The sequence below is a fragment of the Mastomys coucha genome, unplaced genomic scaffold, assembly GCF_008632895.1.
Source record: "Mastomys coucha isolate ucsf_1 unplaced genomic scaffold, UCSF_Mcou_1 pScaffold11, whole genome shotgun sequence".
NCBI lineage: Eukaryota > Metazoa > Chordata > Mammalia > Rodentia > Muridae > Mastomys > Mastomys coucha.
The window spans coordinates 27544871-27553514 of NW_022196893.1; the positions used below are offsets into that span (position 1 = coordinate 27544871).

Below are 8644 nucleotides of genomic sequence, written 5' to 3' on the forward strand. Positions count from 1 at the left end.
TAAATAAATAAATAAAAGATAAAAAAAAAAAAAGCTCTCCTCTCCTCATCCCCGCCACTACCTGCCCTGCCCTGAGTGTCTCAGCATAAGTAAGGGCCATTCTCTCTCAGCTTCCAACATAAACATGCTGTCTGCTGTCTCACACTCTGGTTTCTCACTTCAGCACAACATGGGCATCTTATTGGCATGTTTGTTTGGACCATACTTGTTTAAAGGCTGTTTCTCTGCTAGCCTGTCAGCCCCGAGGGAAAAGGCAGAAGCTACGGTATTTAGTTCACATGTGTATGCTCATGGCCTTGCACGTGGTATCCAATCAATGCCTGTTAAACAAATGCTTAGAACAACAACAACAACAACAACAACAAAAGGTTTTCCTTCTTGAGGCAGGGTCTCATTGCATAGACCAGAATGTCCTGGAACTCATGGTCTTCCTGTTATAGCCTCCAAGTGCTGGGAGTATCGGTTCTGGCCACATCTGGTGGAAAATAGGGTTCATTTAAGTTTGAACTGTGAAAACTGTAGTTATTCTAAAAGGAATTTAAAGTTTGGTATGTTCTAGGATTCTTTTCTTTAGATAAGGAAAATACCTATAATTGGCACTCTGCTAAGTATATTTATAACTGAGAGATTGGGTGTGGCAAAAGAACTGACATACCACTTATACCAAGTGTGCACATGCCTTTGATCGAAGTATGCCAGAGGCAGAGAAAGGCAAACTCTGTGAGTTCAAGGCCAGCTGCGGCTACATAGTGATACACTGTCTCAAAACAAAACATACAAAAAAGAAAACCGGAAGCAGCACCTGTTGGGCCGTGAAAAGCAGTCTGTGTTCTAGGTTGAGCCAGGCTTAATTGCAGGGACCCAGTAGGAGTTTCTACAAGGGACAGAACAATAAAAAGCCATGCTCCCAGACACAGATGGCTGACTCCACTAATCCTCCAACTCTATTAGCCTGTGCTATTTATCACGTAGACAATGCCCCAAGCTCCCAGCATTCTGGCTGGACTCCACCCCCCAGTCAAATGACCATAGCCAGGTATGCCTCGCCCACAGACAGGTAGCCCTGCCCACCATATAAGGGGCGGTTTGCCCCCTCCCTCTTCTTCTTTTCTTCCCTCTTAGCCTCTTACTCTTCTTATCTTTACTTTCTCCTCCTCCCTTCCCCTCTCTCCACATGGCCATGGCCGGCCTTTACTTTCCTATCTCTTCTCTCTCCTTTCTATAATAAAACATCTTACAACCATGTATTGCCTCCTTTCAACTAGGTGGGCCCAGCATCCACCAGGCAGCCACTTCACCTGCCCAACCCCTTTCTCCCTTTGTTCTCAACCCCTCCACAGCACCCAGCACCGTGCGGTGCCCAGGGGCTAGAACTTGCGTCCTTGGTCAAGGATCCCCTCTCCCGCCCCCCACAGTTGTCTCCCTCTGCTCGTCACCCACTGAACTGGGATCAAGACACCAACCTGGTGGAACAGTGCAGACAGACACCCACGTCCTCAGCCCAGAGTACAGGACCTAGGGCAGGATGCGGGTCATCCTCTCCCATTCCTTTCATTTCCCACTTCCTGGTGCCTGGCGCTGCGCCACCTGGTTCACCACCTGTAGTGCCAGTGCGAGCTGCAGCCACAGCAGTGAGTGTGAGGTTCAACAGCACCCACTTGTGTCACTGATCTTTCTGTAGGTAAATGATGTCAGGTGAACCCTGAGGCTCTGCCCATCATACAACGGTCCTATCAGGGATGTCAGAAGTAGAAGCTGCTAGATGTTGGGTGATTCTCCTCCCATATAAAGGTAGATTTATTATTATTATTATTATTATTATTATTATTATTATTATTATTATTGCCATGGATAGATGAGGAAATGTTTATGGTGACCTGTCTCACCTTCTGAGGGCATGAGGCAACACAAAGAATCCGGCTATCAATCCAAACTCACTTGTGGTGGTGGGTAGCAAGCTCTGCTGATGCTTCAAGATAAACATCTGACTGGGCTTGGCAGTCTGTGGCTACAGCCTCGGCATTAGGAAGCCAGCCTGAGCTTCATAGCAAGATCCTGTGTAGAAGAGGAGAAAGAGGAGGAGGAAGAGGAGGAGAAAGAAAAGGAGGAGAAAAAAGAGGAGGGGGAGAAGGTGAGGAGAAGGGGGGAAGGAGGAGGCGAAGAGGAAGAGAGGAAGAAGAAGGGAAGGAGGAGGAGGGGAAAAAGAGGAGGGGAGGAGGAGGAGGGGAGGAGGAGAAGGGGAGAAAGAGGAGGGGGAGGAGGAGGAGGGGAGAAAAAGGGGGGGAGGAGGAGAAGAAAGGGGAGGAGGAAGAGGAGGAGGTCATTGTCATCCCCTCAACTTGACTGGCACAGAGGGATCCCCAGATGATTTCTTGTAGTGGTCTGATTACTTCTGGCCCTAAAGAAGACTGCTTTTTCTCCCAGGACACATCCCACGTATGCTTTCTTAGTCACATGGGTACAAGACATTGTTTAGGGAGACCTTCCAACACAGCCCAACTTTCAATAGCATAGCATTGAAAGTTCCCCTTGCTGGAAGCATTCCTTAGATAAGGACCTCTCTCTATGCCTCTGTTACTGTGTTTGCCTGCACATCTGCTATCCCTGGGGCTTCAAGGAGGTCTGAGTAGACTATTTTCCCTTCTTCCTTCCCAGGATTTCCTCAGCAAGAAGTAGGCGTTGGATGACAGGCTTGCTACAGCCTCCTCATCCGCTGCGTAGCACAGCTGTAAACATCAGGGCCAGGACGCCTGTCCAGCTCTGCCTTACTTGCAAGGCCACTCTTCCCAACACGCTACCCTCTCTCCGACTTGGAGATCGGAGCAGTAGCTGCCATTCTATGCTCTGCATCTCTGCTTTGTTGTTGTTCGTTTGGCTGGTTTGGTTGGTTCGAGACAGGGTTTCTTGGTGTAGTCCAGGCTGTCCTGGAACTCACTCTGTAGACCAGGCTGGCCTCAAACTCAAGTGATCCACCTGCCTCTGCCTCCCGAGTGCTAAGATTAATGGTGTGCCCCACCACTGCCCTGCTGCATCTCTGATTCTAATCAGTGTTGTTAACAATATTTCTCTGGCTGCTGGGAACAGTCCTTGGAAGGTTTTGCTGCTGTGTCAGCCCAAAGGTCTGCATTTTTAAGAGAGTGAGACCATGGGAAGAAAGTTTGTAAGAAAGGGAGGCAAGAAGCTTCCAACCAGTAACATGATTTGAACTGGACGACGATACGGGTGAGTCTTCAGCAGACAGCTGAGTTGGTGCTAAACGTACTCGATAATTTCAATAGCGATAGCATAGTAGCTTCTTTATATGTGTAGCAGAACTGGAATGTATTCTCCAACATTCACGTGTTCAAAACTTCCCCAGTGCAGCAGGGTGAGAAACGAGCCACACAGGAAGTGTTTGTTTCACTGGGTGTTTTAGAGAGGATCTCTTATAGGATCACCTGTCAATAAAAAAGCCGATGACCAATGAGCTGAGGCAGGAAATAGGAGGTGGGACACTGGCAGGAAGAGAGAGGATTCTGGGAAATAGTGAGCATATAAAAGAGAGTCACGAGATCGTGGAGACAGACCACAGAGATGGGTGTAAACCAGCAGTTTAGATGAACCCAGGGAGACACTGAGGGAAACACTGAGGAGACACATGGAGAGAAAAAGGGAGTAGTAAAGTCATTTTACTATTAATTAGGGGACACCATGTAAAAAATTAATAAAATCCATTTTTCCTTTCCCAGGTCCTGGAATGAAGACTCTGAGACTAATTAGCTATTATTAAATGCCTAGGGCATAAGCTTCGGCTCACTCTCTGATTAGCTTGTGACTTAGGTAACCATTTAAACTATTCTATGTCTCCTCAGCGTTTCCCGCAGCGTCTCCCTGAGTTCATCTAAACTGCTGGTTTACACCCGACGCCGTGGGGAGAGGCCATGAGAATGTCCTTAGCGGATGCAGCTTCTTCAAGGAACACATATTCCCAGGGCAGAAGTAAGCAAATGCTACAGACGAGAGCCTTCTCAGAAAGCTGGCTGCTGGGTGTTTGCCAATATGCCAATATTCATAGGGAAGTCTATGACACGCTCCTCTCCCGCATCGATCACATGCCACAAGGAGAGAACCTGATAAAGAATCCGCATAGCAACCGGAACAGACTGTGAACGTTAGATGGACTGGATTCCTGTAAGGGACAATAAATAATGCCCCTTTGTCCCCTCCCTGGGCTGGAAGACAGAAAATCAATATCTCAACTCAATTACTAATAAACTCAATTAAAACTTGCACCATGGAACCGGGCTAAATGGGCTTCCCCATTCCTTGCTGTTGAGCAGAATAAGCCCATGTGATCACTGGCTGCACTGGACCATGACAGGCTCTGGGTCTCATTCACACATGTCTCTTCTTCCATGTTGGAGTAGAGGATGTGTTTGTTCTGCGCGCGTGCACACACACACACACACACACACACACACACACAGAGTCAAGTTATTCTGAGTGACAGGGGTTCCAAAACAGGGGAAGCAGAGGCTCTTCCCTGCACATTTCCTTCCTACTTTGGGGTCCCAACTGAGCAGCAGTCCCCTGACAGATGAGGAAGAGGAGGAGGGAGAAGAGGAGGAGAAGGAGGAAGAGGAGGAGAGAAGGTTCATCCTTTCTTCCTGAAAAGATGCCAGAAAAGGTTCCTGGCATCTGCAATAGGCAAAGCTGCTGTTTAATGGGCCAGGGTGGGAGCCTGAATTTCATTGGGCAATGAGTTACCCACAATGCTCTACTCTAATCTCTTTCTGCTGGATGATCTTTGATCACACCAGCTTTTTAGTTTTATGCTACTGCTGGGGGCAATGGTGAGGAAGCCTTCATTTCACTCTGTAAAGAAGTGGGGTGGGCACAGTGTTCATTTTATCTAAAGTGCTACATAGAATTCACACGAGACAATTTGGGTTTTTTTTCCCTACTAAAAGAAAAAAAATCAATCTATCTACCAATGTTAGACTGTCAGGATCCTCCTTCTGAGAATTTTTCCCAAGGCAATTAGTTAATCTGTTGAAAAATAGATGGGTCATTTGATTTAAATGACATACTGTTCCTCCACTGAGTTGGCTAGTACTTATAGGAACTGGCATCGGTGTGGCAGGGTTGTGAACCTGCAGAGGCAGACAGCCTCTCATTCTTCCTCAGGCCATGGCATAATGAATTTTCATCAGCATCTCCAGTTTCATATGCAATGTTTAGAAGAATGCACAATGCATTCTGTAATTATGGAAGTACGATATATTAGCCCTCTGCTGAGCATTAGGTGAGGGCTGGGACGACCCAGGCCTCTTTGTAGCTCCTGGTTTTCTGCAGTGTCTATTCAGGTCAAGCTTTTAGTGGAAGATCTCTGTATTTGACTTGCCTCAAAAATGTGTCCTTTGATGAGTAGCTGCTGTCTGAGCGATAGCATCGTTTCAAGGGCCGACTGAAGGGGTCTCGAGATATCACGTAAATCTAATCTAGGCTGTTAATGACTTGGCATCTGCAGGCAGTTTTCTCATCTGCAGGAGATGAGGTGTCCCTTCTCAGCACTGCAGGGCCCACAGCTGGTACAAAGTGACACCATTGTTAGCAGCGCCTGCAGGCGGCTGAGGACAGAGTCATCAGCACTGGGCTCCCTGCTCTGTGTAGATGAAAGGAAACAGTGGCACACCATTGTGAGGAGGCTCGTTGTCCTGTATATGCAGCCTTCAGTGGGACAGTACCAGGACACCTCAGCTCTGCTGTGAACCCTCTGTCCTATTACAGACTCCAGCCCACGTATCACTTAGGAAATTCAATACACTTTGCATTATTTATTTGATGGATTTCATTTCAGAGAATGTCTCATTCCCCCAGTCCCACTGAAAAAGTATCATGTTGGTTGTAATTTTGGCAGAGACTGTAGCTCATTTTATTCTGCTACAATAGTCATAATATAGAAAGCACTAGATGTTTGTTCCCAGGAATAATAGACTCTGGTCTCTGCAACTTGAGTGATGTTTTCCCACCATTCTCTTCTAAACAATCAGTAGATGCCTCTTCAACATCATTAAGACCCTTCTCACTCCAGCCTCTGAAAACCTTTTCTTTTAGCCTTCATGGTCCCTTGGCTATCTCTGTCCTTAAAAACTATCATATGTAGGAAAGGCTCGGATTATATATGTGAAACACTGCCACCTTACAGATGATGCAACCTAACTAGGCCAGAGTCTCAGTCTGTTTTGTTGTTATCAACAATGTTACAAAGTGGAGACCTTATAAAGAAAAAGGTTTATTTTGGTTCCTGCTTCTGGCCCAAGGTTGAGGGGCCACATCTGCTGAGGACCTTGTAGCTGACAAAATCCTTCAGCGATCACAGCCCTATGTGGTGTTAGTCAGACTTTTCAGTTGCTGTTACAAACACATGAAGCAAGCAACCCAAAAGAGGAGGGGGTTGTTTTGCTGAGGGCTCAGAGGTCTCACTCTACCTGGTGGGGGTCATGGGTTCAAAGGTTTCATTCCATCACCATAGGGGTCATAGGGGTCTCACTCTATCATTGTGGGAGGTCATGGGAGGGGGTGTCGAAGTAGCTCCAATCATGGCGACCAAGACAGGGAAAGAGACCGCCATGCACCTGGCCTCTCCTTACCTTAACTTTATTCCACACACTCCTCCAGCCAGTGGAACAGTGCCACCCACAGTCAAGGAAGATCTTTCCCTTAGTTCTCTCTGGAAAAACCCCCAAGGCACAGCAGAGGTGAGCTTCATTAATGAGGTCAGTACTTCTCAATCTAGTCAGAGTTGACGGTCAAGATTAACCATCAAGCAGGGGCATGGTGGTGCATACCTTTAATCTCAGCACTCGGGAGGCAGAGGTAGGTGGGTCTCTATGAGTTCAAAGGCAGTCTGTCTGGTCTACATAGCAAGTTCTAGGTGATCCAAGGTTACATAGTGAGACCCTGTCTCCAAACAGCACCTTATAGGGAGAGACAAGAGTGTGAGACCTAGCCAAGCTGGTTCTTATAACCGACACCTTCAGTGGCCCGCTAGTCCCTTCTTCTGTTAGACACATGGATGGACTCTTCCACTCACCAGGACGATTCCAAAGCTCTTAAAGGTTCTACTTGGCCTCAGCTCTTAGTGGGAATTAAATTTCAGCATGGGTGTAGGTGCAAGCAAACTGTATTCAAACCCACCGAAAAGCCATCTTTTGAGGAGATAACACTGGTGATTGTAACTAATATTGTAGTCTCTGTGCTTGTTAAATAAGACACACTGATGTTTTATGACTAACCTCAATGGTTTCTATTATTGAAAACAAAACCTTGGCAGTTTTTTTTGAACACTTGAGACTTTTTTTATTTGATGGACTTGTGACATCATTTTTGAATTCTCCTTTGCCATGTATCCAATCACTGTAAGTACCAGCATGTTCCTGGGGCTGTGTTGAGCCTTGAGAATATAAAATGGCTTCTTCATGGTGACCAAGAGGCTTGGCTTACTCTTCTCCCTGAGATCAGCTCACGGTTTAAATATGAAGCGAGACCCACAAGACAGGGACCGTCATGCTGAATGCTAAGTGTCATCGAGGGGACAGAGGAACCATTGTAGATGGCCTGCAGTTGAGAGAGATGGTTACATCTCTCTCCTCAAAAATCCCCTCTATTCATACAAAAGAGCAGCAGAGAACTCATAAGTGTGTATAAAACTGGATATATCTATATGTTGCACCGTAAAGATATCTGGCGTGTTTGTGCCACATTTGTAGTATGGTGGGGCCATCGGTGAGATGACTCAGCAGGTGAATGAGCTTGTAACCAAGCCTCTGACAACCTTGTGTGCAATCCCTGAGACCCACAGAGAGAAGAAGAGAATAGTTGTCTTCTGATATCCACACTTGCCATAGCAGGCATGCACTCCCCAGCATGTGTGTTAGGGAACACATTAGAAGCCATATTTCAGGAAGGAGGAATTTGGCATGATAAGCCAATTCTTTATTATTTATTAATTTTACATCTGGATCCCAGCTTCCCCTCCCTCTTCCCCTTCCAGTCCTTCCTTCTCACCTCATCCCCACACCCACTCCTCCTCCCCTTCATCTTTTGAGGCTAGATGCGGCAGCGCACTTAGGGGAAAGAGATCCAAAGGCAGGCAATGTAGCCAGAGATAGCCCCTGTTCCCACTTTAGGGTCCCACATGGAGACCCAGCTGCACAACTGCTGCAGGCGTGCAGAGGGCCTAGGTCCATCCCGTGCTGTGGTGGCCCTGCTGATTTCACGGAGGAATCTTAACCGACACCAGAAACAGCTACTCGACCCGACTCACCAGGGGTTTGGAGCCAGCCCAGAGATTAACCAGAACCAGAAACACAGCATTCAAAGAAGCTGGGACTTTGATCTCCCTTCCTGTCTTGGAATCCTATGCCTGGGATTCCTAGCTTTGATTTGCCCGCTTTTCCGTTCTCACCTAGTTGCTATATACATACCTGTGTTGCCTCTAAGTATAAATATTCCGTTTCACTAAGTAAAGATTACACCTCGATAAGAATCCTTTCCTGGTGTCATGTCTCTTTGTCTCCCCTATCACCCACTTATTGCAGGACCTCAAGTTCCCGTTCGTAAATCACCCACGGAACGAAGTGAAACTGCAGGACGGTTTCCT

The 8644-nt window shown here is 47.0% G+C and overlaps 1 long non-coding RNA gene across 1 annotated transcript; it reads left to right on the top strand.

Moving 5' to 3' along the window:
• Positions 1 to 1037: 1037 nt before the first annotated feature.
• Positions 1038 to 4276, top strand: LOC116078558. The gene is made up of 3 exons (XR_004113588.1): positions 1038 to 1057; positions 1682 to 1791; positions 3852 to 4276. It is a non-coding gene; the product is annotated as an uncharacterized LOC116078558 (long non-coding RNA).
• The last annotated feature ends 4368 nt before the right edge of the window (positions 4277 to 8644 follow it).